The 9,997-nt window shown below is 42.2% G+C and overlaps 1 long non-coding RNA gene across 1 annotated transcript; it reads left to right on the top strand.

Moving 5' to 3' along the window:
- Positions 1-2,282: 2,282 nt before the first annotated feature.
- LOC119889546 lies at positions 2,283-5,588 on the top strand. Its single transcript, XR_005442090.1, has 3 exons — positions 2,283-2,336; positions 4,259-4,352; positions 5,525-5,588. It is a non-coding gene; the product is annotated as an uncharacterized LOC119889546 (long non-coding RNA).
- Positions 5,589-9,997: the final 4,409 nt, after the last annotated feature.

Below are 9,997 nucleotides of genomic sequence, written 5' to 3'. Positions count from 1 at the left end.
TTGCTCCCCACTGGCTCCCCTCAAGGATTGTAAGTAAGTAAGTAAAGCTTATTTATAAAGCGCTTTTCTCAGATAAAATCACAATGTGCTGTACAAAAGAGTAAATAAAAAAAACAGTATAAAATGTATATAAAAATAAAATAAAAAATTTAATTAAAACGACACTAGTGAAGACCCATCAACCAAAAGCCTTCTTGAATAGACATGTTTTCAGATCCTTTTTAAAAGAGACAACAGTGTCTGCCAGACGCATGGACAGGGGCAGAGCGTTCCACGGTCTGGGAGCAACAGACTGAAATGACATGTCCCTTCAGGTCTTAGGGACTGTAAGCTGGTTCTGGCCAGAGGACCGAAGAGTGCGGTCAGGGGAATACGGTTTCAAAAGGTCCAGGATGTAATGTGGGGCCTGACCATTTAAGGCTCTGTAAGTCAGCACTAAAATCTTAAAATCAATCCTGAATTTTACAGGGAGCCAATGGAGGTCCATTATCTTTGATCAGGACATGTCGTTTAAGTCCCACATTAAGCAAATTTCAAGGACCGCCTTTTTTCACCTACGTAATATTGCGAAAATCAGGAACATCCTGTCTAAAAATGATGCAGAAAAACTAGTCCATGCATTTGTTACTTCTAGGCTGGATTACTGCAATTCCTTATTATCAGGCTGCTCGAAAAAGTCCATTAAGACTCTTCAGCTGATCCAGAATGCTGCAGCACGTGTTCTGACAGGAACCAGGAAAAGAGATAATATTTTGCTGTTTTAGCTTCTCTGCATTGGCTTCCAGTAAAATCCAGAATAGAATTTAAAATCATTCTTCTTACCTACAAAGCTCTTAATGGTCAGGCACCATCTTATCTTAAAGAGCTCATAGTACCTTACTACCCCACCAGAGCACTGCGCTCCCAGAATGCAGGGTTACTTGTGGTTCCTAGAGTCTCCAAAAGTAGACTAGGAGCCAGAGCGTTCAGCTATCAAGCTCCTCTCCTGTGGAACCAGGTTCCAGTTTGGGTTCAGGAGGCAGACACCATCTCCACATTTAAGAGTAGGCTTAAGACTTTCCTCTTTGATAAAGCTTATAGTTAGGGCTGGCTCAGGTGAGTCCTGAACCATCCCTTAGTTATGCTGCTATAGGCCTAGACTGCCGGGGGATTTCCCATGATGCACTGAGCTCCTCTCTCCTCTATTTTCTCTCCCTCTGTATGCAACCTTATCCCATTATTGCATGTTACTAACACAACTTCTCCCCTTTCCGGTAGTCTTGTGCTTTCTCGTCTCTCCTCTCTCCTCCTATCACTTCCTGCAGGTTTTCTGGCTCTGGAGCTGTGGAGTCTGGATCTGTGGTTGCGGGTCACCTGCTGCCCCCGTGTTCCTGCTCGACACCCTCTGCTGCAACGACTATTGTTACTAGTCCTATTGTTATTATTGTTATTATAATCATTAACATTACGACTGTTACCATTAACACTATTATAAATATCTGTACCATTTTTCATTTAGTTATAGCAACATCACCTTCACTGTGTGTATATTGTGTAGGCTGCCTCCCTCCCCTCTCTCTCCTTACATCCTCTCTCTCTCTCTTTCTCTCTCTCTCTCTCTCTCTCTCTCTCTCTTCTCTCTCTCTCTCTCTCTCTCTCTCTCTCTCTCTCTCTCTCTCCTTCACCCCAACCGGTCGAGGCAGATGGCCGCCCACCCTGAGTCATGGTTCTGCTCGAGGTTTCTGCCTCTTAAAGGAAGTTTTTCCTTGCCTCTGTCTCCTAGTGCTGCTCTTGGTGGGAACTGTTGGGCTTCTGTAAATATCATCATAGAGTACGGTCTAGACCTGCTCTTTTATGAAAAGCGCTGTGAGATAACTGTTGTTGTGATTTGGCGCTATATATTATTATTATAAATTATATATTTATAACAACTACTTTTCATTGTCTAATATGATTATCGTGTTTCAATTCAAAGTGTCATACTGCAGTAAAATATATGACTTTAGTTGGTTTACAAAAAATTACATGAAATAACAGGATTGTTGCACTTTTACACTTTTGTTTGATACAACCAGATAACTTTAAATGACCAACAAGGTAACCATAGCAACAGCTCTCAGTTAAGGAGATATGAGTTTAAAACTCCCTAAAGCTGCTTTGTGAAACCCAAGTAACTACAAACCAACATGTCCTCAACCTTCAGCTATTTCACCTTTTTAAGCTGCCATCAAACAACGACTCATCACAACCCGTTAACCTATCACGCGACATCACGCGCCTCTCCTGTTTCCTGTTTAGTTTACTTTCTGTGAAGTTGTTGCGAAGATATTTTTCTACACCTGAACCTCCAGCTGAAGGTAATGTAACATGTTTGAAAAACAGAAATCTGCCGCTCGATGCTTCATTTCTTCAAACACTCTGAGTTTCTTTGTGAACTCGGGACAACTTTACAAATGTCCGCCATGCTGTGGATACTTGGGAGTAAACAGTGGAGTTACGGCAGAAGTTAGTTTATGCTCAGGAGTCGTTATTTACTGTGTAGCTCCACTTTCTGATGAGTGAAGGCAGCTTTTCCTGCCTGAAGCAGCCTGTGGAGGAGGCGGAGACGAGCCGCTGCTCTCCCGCTGTCTGAGACTCTAACACCGGACAGCCGCTGGAGAACAGCTGCTAGTGTCTGTGAATGCTGTCAGGAGATTTACCTGCAGGACAGATCAGATCAGACTCAGTCTGCAGGCAGAGGGGGGCTCCCAGCTTTCTGAAAGCTCAGTAGCTTCTTCACAAAGACCATGAACTTATATCAGTTTGAACTTAAATCTGATCAATAATCAAATCAAAGAGATTTCCGTTCAATCTATCTTTATTATCTTCAGGAAGCACTTCATTGAGACAGTCAATCTTATATTTTGTTAGGAGCTATCTGCTTGTAATTCAGTAGTGGAAAGTAAATAATCCAGTACTGTAGGCTACCTAAGTGCAACCTTGAAGTAGCCTATTTTTAGTTTCCATGAGTAGCTTATTTCTGCTCCTTTCTACATCACAGAGATAGCCTACATGACTTTTTACTTCACAACATTTTGTTACTATTCAGATTAAGATTTAAAATACAAATCAAATGATCAGTTTCTAAATTAAGATCCAATATTAAACATTAAACTAACCCAAAATATGAAAACCAGTTCTGGTTCCACCTCCACCAGCTTACACCACCAACAAAAAAAGTAGGCTACTTGTCACCCCCCAGTTCTTGCCTGACTGCATTGTGCCAAGTGTAAAGTTTGGTGGAGGGGGGATTACGTTTGGGGATGTTTTTCAGGGCTTGGCCCCTTAGTAGTGAAAGGAACTGTTAATGCTTCAGCATACCAAGACATTTTTGGACAATTTCATGCTCCCAACTTTGTGGTAACAGTTTGGGGACGGCCCCTTCCTGCTCCAACACGACTGAGCACCAGTGCACAAAGGGAGGTCCATAAAGACATGGATGAGCGAGTTTGGTGTGAAGAACTTGACTGGCCTGCACAGAGTCCTGACCTCAACCCAATAGAACAGCTTTGGGATGAAGAATTAGAGCGGAGACTGCGACACAGGCCTTCTAGTCCAACATCTGTGCCTGACCACACAAATGTGCTTCTAGAAGAATGGACAAAAATTCCCATGAACAAACTCCTAAACCTGGTGGACAGCCTTCCCAGAAGAGTTGTAGAGTTGTTGCTGTTGTAGCTGCAAAGGGTGGGCCAACTCCATATTAGTACACTTAGCCAACAACCTGACCTGGACTATCAACAGCTCTGTTAACTGGGAATTTTGTACTTTTAACTATATTTATCTGACAGCTGTAGTTACCAGTTGCAGATTAAGATTTTACAAACCAAACCTTATAAAACATTATTAAACTAGCCAACAATATAAAAAGTAGGTACATATTGATGTGAACTCATTTGGAGAACACCATGACATTCAAAATACTGAGTGAATGACGAAGGAACTGTGTTTAATGCAGTGGTCCTCAAACCCCCTGACTCCAACAAAAATGGATTTCATTTTTAGCAATTAACAATACGGCCCATTGAAATAAAACAGCAGATCCAGGTTAGCAATATAGCCATGTTTGCATCAGAGGCCTTTTTTTGTCTATGCCAACACATGAATCACAATTGCTGGACTTGTTCACAAACTTCAAAACTGACAATAGTTAAACTGAGAAGCCATCTGTACCACAAGACATAAACACCACCAAAAAAACCATCCTGTCATCTTCTTGTGAAAATCTGTCCTGTTGCAGCCTTTCCTACCTGGCCTGCTGCCATTCCAGGTGTGGCTCTGACTGATTCCAGGAAATCATCTGCGCGTGGATGCCTTTTCTCTGCAGGCGTCAAGTAAGAGTCTTCTTCTCCAACACTTTGGACGCTTTGAAGAAACTGTTGCGATAGTTTAACAACAAGTTTGTCTTTAGTCCCTTTAGGTTTTGTTTCTTGCTGTCGAATGTTTGTAGTAGTGGTAGTCTCTATTTTATTAGAGAGTTAGAGAAATCTGCATGTTGTTGGATTATTGATTTACTGGAATCAAACAGTTGGATGAAAAGCTGATGTTTATTTCCTATCTTCAGCTGTCAGAAAACAAACAACATTGGGTTTTTCAAACTATCGTCTCCACCAACATAAAGTCAGATGTTCCTGTCAAATCTGAAAGGGAAGATTGTTTTCTCATTTGAATCCTCGATCTTATTTCAGGCTATTTTGTGCACTGGTGCTCAGTCGTGTTGGAGCAGGAAGGGGCTGTCCCCAAACTGTTACCACAAATTCCTGGATGCCTATGGGATCATGATTATATTATTTGATCCCATAGCCACTCAACATTACAGCCACTTACACAATTTGACACAGGAAAAAAGTGATCTAACTCTGACAACAATGTCAAAATACATGAAATTATTGTCAACACTGAGCCACAGGAAGAGTAGAAAACAAGTGGTAGCCTAATATTCTGCCCGCAACACAGTCAGCTATCAATATGGACACAATCATCCTTCCTTTTGTGTATATTGTAGGCTATAGTAAAACACGATGCAACCACTAAGACCTCTATTTACCAGTTAGTGCTTGTCAATACCTCGTTTTAACGTCGAGCTGCAGCTGCTCAAAATTATGAGGCCAGCGTGGTGTTCCATTGAAGTAGCTTAGTAGATTAGATATCAGTATAAGTCAGGGCTGCAAAGTGCTGCATGAAGTCAAAAGGTGTGTTTGACTTTATGTGGTGCTGCGCAATGCTGACTTAACATGATGCATGCTGGACTTAAAATAAGGCATGCTGGTTAGAAATTGTGTCCGTCACATGATATTCAAACCTCAAAGGGGCTTGGCGGCTGCAAGCAGATGCTTTTCTCCAGCTATACCAACTTAGAACCACCTTTTGCCTGAAGTCCAGCAGCTGATGGCAGCTTCCTCTGCCTCACGCTGCTGTCTGACTGCATTCAGCTGCCACTGATATGAAACAGAAACAAACAGATTTGAGTTGATGTGCAGATGAATGATTTGTGTTTCCTCTCCAGGTGAAAGTGGATGTGAGTTGAGCAGCATGAGTCAGTGTGAGGACAGAGAGGAGGGAGTCCCTCCCTCTAAAAGCACTCTGTGTGGGGAACATGACAGCCAGACCAAAGCTCAGAGGTGAGATGAGGATCTCTAACTGTCCAGGACTCAAATCACTCCACCATCATTATTCACTCTCAAAGCTCTGTGTGTGTTGTGTTGAAGCCCAGAGCAGCAGCAGGGACCAGACTCTGCTGGACCTGGACCTGAGCCCAGCTGTGTGTCCTTCAAAAGTGACCGGTCAAAGGGTCGCTTGGATAATTTTAAAGGACGACAACCTTCTGCTGCAAAGAGGTGAGTTTTAACAGAATTTTAAATGTAAGTAGTGTAAGTAAATGTAAGTGGAGGGATGGAGGGTGAGAACAGTCACCACACCATGGATTCAAACCGAGGACTACACGGTACCAAACATGCAACTTGACCACGTTAAAGAGCCAGGCTTGTTGGTTTGGCAGTCAGAGCACAAACTCAACCGTAGTGATGTTACTCCGTAACACTCAGCTTAAAATGTTTTATCAAAAACATGTTTAATTTAATTATAGTTCTTTTTCACATGTTCTAATATCAGAAGCAGGGATTGTTGGATTTTACTAAGACCAATTCGCAACATCCAGAGAGTTATGAGGGTTGTCTTTTTTTAGTTACCTTTCCAAAATCAAAAAAGCACAAGTGAAGGTGTATGCGTTTTTCTGCTCTAATGTATAACTGTAGCATGTTGGTTGTGAGAGCAGCAGCAGCTACGCACTGTTTTTAATTAATGAGATTATGGCGGCTCACCACAATCTAATTTAATAAAATTAAATAAAATTAAATTAAAATTTTGTCACTTTGTAACAAGTCTGACAGCATGAGAGTCTTACCTGAAGAGAGGCTATTAAGTCTTAATTGTACGCAATAATTGCATAACATACAATATAATTTATCAAATTGCGTTGGTGAATGTAGCGCGAGGATGGAGGATACACATGTGACAGTTTTAAAACTAAGGTGTTGAACACTAATGTGTTGAAATAATATTAACTGGATTATATTCACAGGAAGTATTAAACATGTTACTTACAAAGTATTCTTTGATTTATGGTTACTGGAAAAAAATTTAATAAATGAGTTGACTTTTTTGCTTCATCACCATTTATATCTGTACAGTGTGTTTATGATCTAAATGTTAACTTGGCCCAGTCGCGTAGGCAGAAATCACAGTGTGGGTGGGCACAGTGAAAATCAGGTGGGCCTAGTTCTCCTCTACAATATAGGATCTAAAGCGTATCCTATGTTGTACTATAATAGCTTAGACCATTACAAATAGTATTGCCTGAATGCATCACAGTTTAATCACACAGGCGTTATTACAGGCACAACATGAACATAACAGCATAGCATAACCGGGCACGGCGGCCACATATTCTCACACAGCAGCAGCATCAGAGCTACACTGCCACCAACATGCGCAGTAACGTTAAAAAATACATTTGAACCTAGGACCTGGCACATGCACTGGCAACATCAGCGATGAAACATATAATATATAATATAAATAGTAAATTACTTTTGATGATTACAGCAGACGACGGGGCTTGGTATTGAACACTGATATAGTCCAACGATTCAGTCAGTTCTCTTTCAAAGGAGAGCAGGGACAAAGAGTTCAGTCTGTGTGTCATCATTGATGCCCTGATGCCAGTTTTTATCCGATTGACAGTTGAAAACAGTCTTTCAACAGAACAGCTTGTTATGGGTAGGGTGACGATTCATTTTGGGAAATATGTCACTAGGACATGCGTCGAGCACCTCCACAAGGGATGGAAAGGTCCTGTCCGCTGTGACCTTTCTCTTCAGCTGCTGTACAAACACTGCATGTTCTGCATCTTCCACATCAATGGAAAAGTGTGTGCTGGCGGGCTGTATTAGTGCCTTGTCACCAAAGGTGTCTGACCGAGGCAAGCACGCAGCAGCGGCTCTCATAAACCCTTTCGTGTCCGCCTTAAAACGAGTGTTCAGTTCCATGATCTGCCTGTCTAATATTCATTCCATATATTTTTTTAGGTCACAGTCCTTTACAGGTGATGCTTTGCCCATAGTAGATTCAACCTGCATATCGCCCAACTTAGCTGGCAACTTCCTCTTTCGAGACCCGGTGACGTCCCAGTTCACAGTGTCATGTTTCTTCATCAGATCATCTGTCAGTGTCATTACCTGATTAAAGTCATTTTCTGTCCTCCTGAATGTAGTTTTGCTCTCTTTAAGGCCTTCGATTATATCAATGCAATCTGTAACTGATACGATGGAAGATTGCAAGACCTTAGTGGCATAGTCACTCATTTCAAATCATTTGTTGAACGTGACTAATAGAAACACAAATTTTTTTGTTTGCATTTGCTGAAGTAGGGAGTCAGCTTCAAGTTTTGTGTGGCCGGAGCTTTCAGAGAATTCAGCAAGGGTCTCCAAAATTGGGCCCAGAAGTGCCAGGACTTTACTTACTGCACTTGACCATGAGCTCCATCGGACATCGCAGGATCTCTCTAGTTCTAGTGTTGTTTTCCCTGGTCGCAGCTGTTGCTGGATTTCCATAAATATAGCCTGTCTATGTGACCCTGTCATGAACTATGCAGGTTGTTGATGACCTCGAAAAATGTTGAAATGCTGGGGGACACCTTTGATATTGTGCACAGGACGAGGTTTATGCGATGGGAATTGCAATGCACATATATGGCGTGAGAGAACGTTTGCTTCAAAATCATGTGTACCCCTCCTTTGTTGCCAGACATAACCGATGCCCCATCAAAACCAAAGCCAACGCACAGAGCTGGGTCCAGCTGCAATGGCTCCAGTACTTCCAGGATCTTTGCTGATATAGCATTTGCGTTCATGTCCCCAGTCTGCACAAATCCCAGAGCCCTTTCCTTCAGCTGGCCTTTGGGTATGTATCTGATACAGACTGCCACAAGCTTTTCGTTTTAGTATGTGTCGGTCTCCTCATGCAAATCTCTTTTTATTTTGTGGATAAGTAGCGATGCTGCGATTTCCAGTATCTCATTCAGTATTTGGGGCTCGTAAGTTTCCCGTTTCTTGGCAATTCATCCAGTCGATTTTATTTGTGGGTCATAGTTAGCGATTAGTTTAAGTAATTCCAAGAAGTTGCCTCTGTTCAATGCCTCGTCATTTTCACGATGCCCACGCAACGGGATATCTTGTTTTGCACAGAATAAAACGAGGTCTATTACAACTTTAATGTGCTCTCTATTCCTTTCCACAAATGATCTGTTCATAGCATCATTGTTCAGCTGGTTGATAATATTTGTCCGTCCAGTCTGGTGGCTTTGCTTGTATCCCTGGGCTCTGCCCAGCGCTGTAGAATGCCCTGCTACCCCCGTGTTTAACACAACATTGGGAAATATGTTTCCAGTCATTGAACCCAATTTTAATAAATAAAAGTGGCTGCCTCGGGGAAATGGAGACATGGCTTACAAAACACAGTGTCCCTGGAAGTGCTGTACTCTAGCCATTGAAATCTTTCATACCACCAGACAGAAAAACTTCTAGCTTTGCCTGCTATAGTGGTTCACTGGGAATGATGAACTGCGTTTGGGCTGGGTCGCAGGTTCATCTATATTGGACAGGTCTGATGGGGCTTGTCCTTGGCGCTGTATGTAGGCCTAACGTTACCTGTGATTTGGCATGGAGGGGTTAATGTGTTTGTAGACTCAGGTGCTGCTGCTGACGGGGGAAAGCCTGAATTAGCTTGTGTGTGTTGCTACTACTTGGCACTTCTTGAGGAGAAATCGGTGCAGTAGTAGGTGTCTGGGTTGAAAATAGTGGCTGAACTTGAGGTGAATTCTCTTCCCCTTGTTCCTCACGGCGTCTTTTTGTTACAAACTTGAACAAATTGCTTTGTTTTGCCATGATTATAAATTTACATTAAAATAAGCTAGCTATAGCTGAAAACAGACTGTTTCGTGCAATGCACTCACTGAGTGAAAGAGGAGGGGCTGTTTGCTACCTGGCATTTGCTAAATAATGTGCCATTCAAAAAAATCTGACCTGTCATCATCAAATGGTAAACAAGCAGGAAGAAAAAAATGTTTTGACCGCACTGGATGATCGATCAGTAAGAAAGAAGGCCTTCTGATTGGGTGGGCCTGGGGGTCAAGTGGATGGGCCCAGGCCCAACATGACTAGGCCACAACATCGTTAACAAGAGTGCAAAGTTCTTCATAGATCTAGCGTCTTTAGCAAACGTGTTTTTTCACAAATGTAGTTGACCACATCTAGTGCAGTAGATACAGTTCATGGTGTATTTTTGCTAAATCTACGCCATATAAACTCCCTCAGCCAAGGGTGGAGTGGCACAATAATTCAGGCCAGAAATGTGACTCAATCCTTGGGCATCCTGTTCATGCAAACCACCGGATACGGACCACTAATTTGGTAGAGGTAAC

The sequence above is a fragment of the Micropterus salmoides genome, unplaced genomic scaffold (genome assembly GCF_014851395.1).
Source record: "Micropterus salmoides isolate LMB-PRFRI ecotype aquatic unplaced genomic scaffold, ASM1485139v1 Ms_hic_scaffold_528, whole genome shotgun sequence".
Lineage (NCBI taxonomy): Eukaryota > Metazoa > Chordata > Actinopteri > Centrarchiformes > Centrarchidae > Micropterus > Micropterus salmoides.
This window is presented reverse-complemented; position numbering and strand designations above follow the sequence as displayed.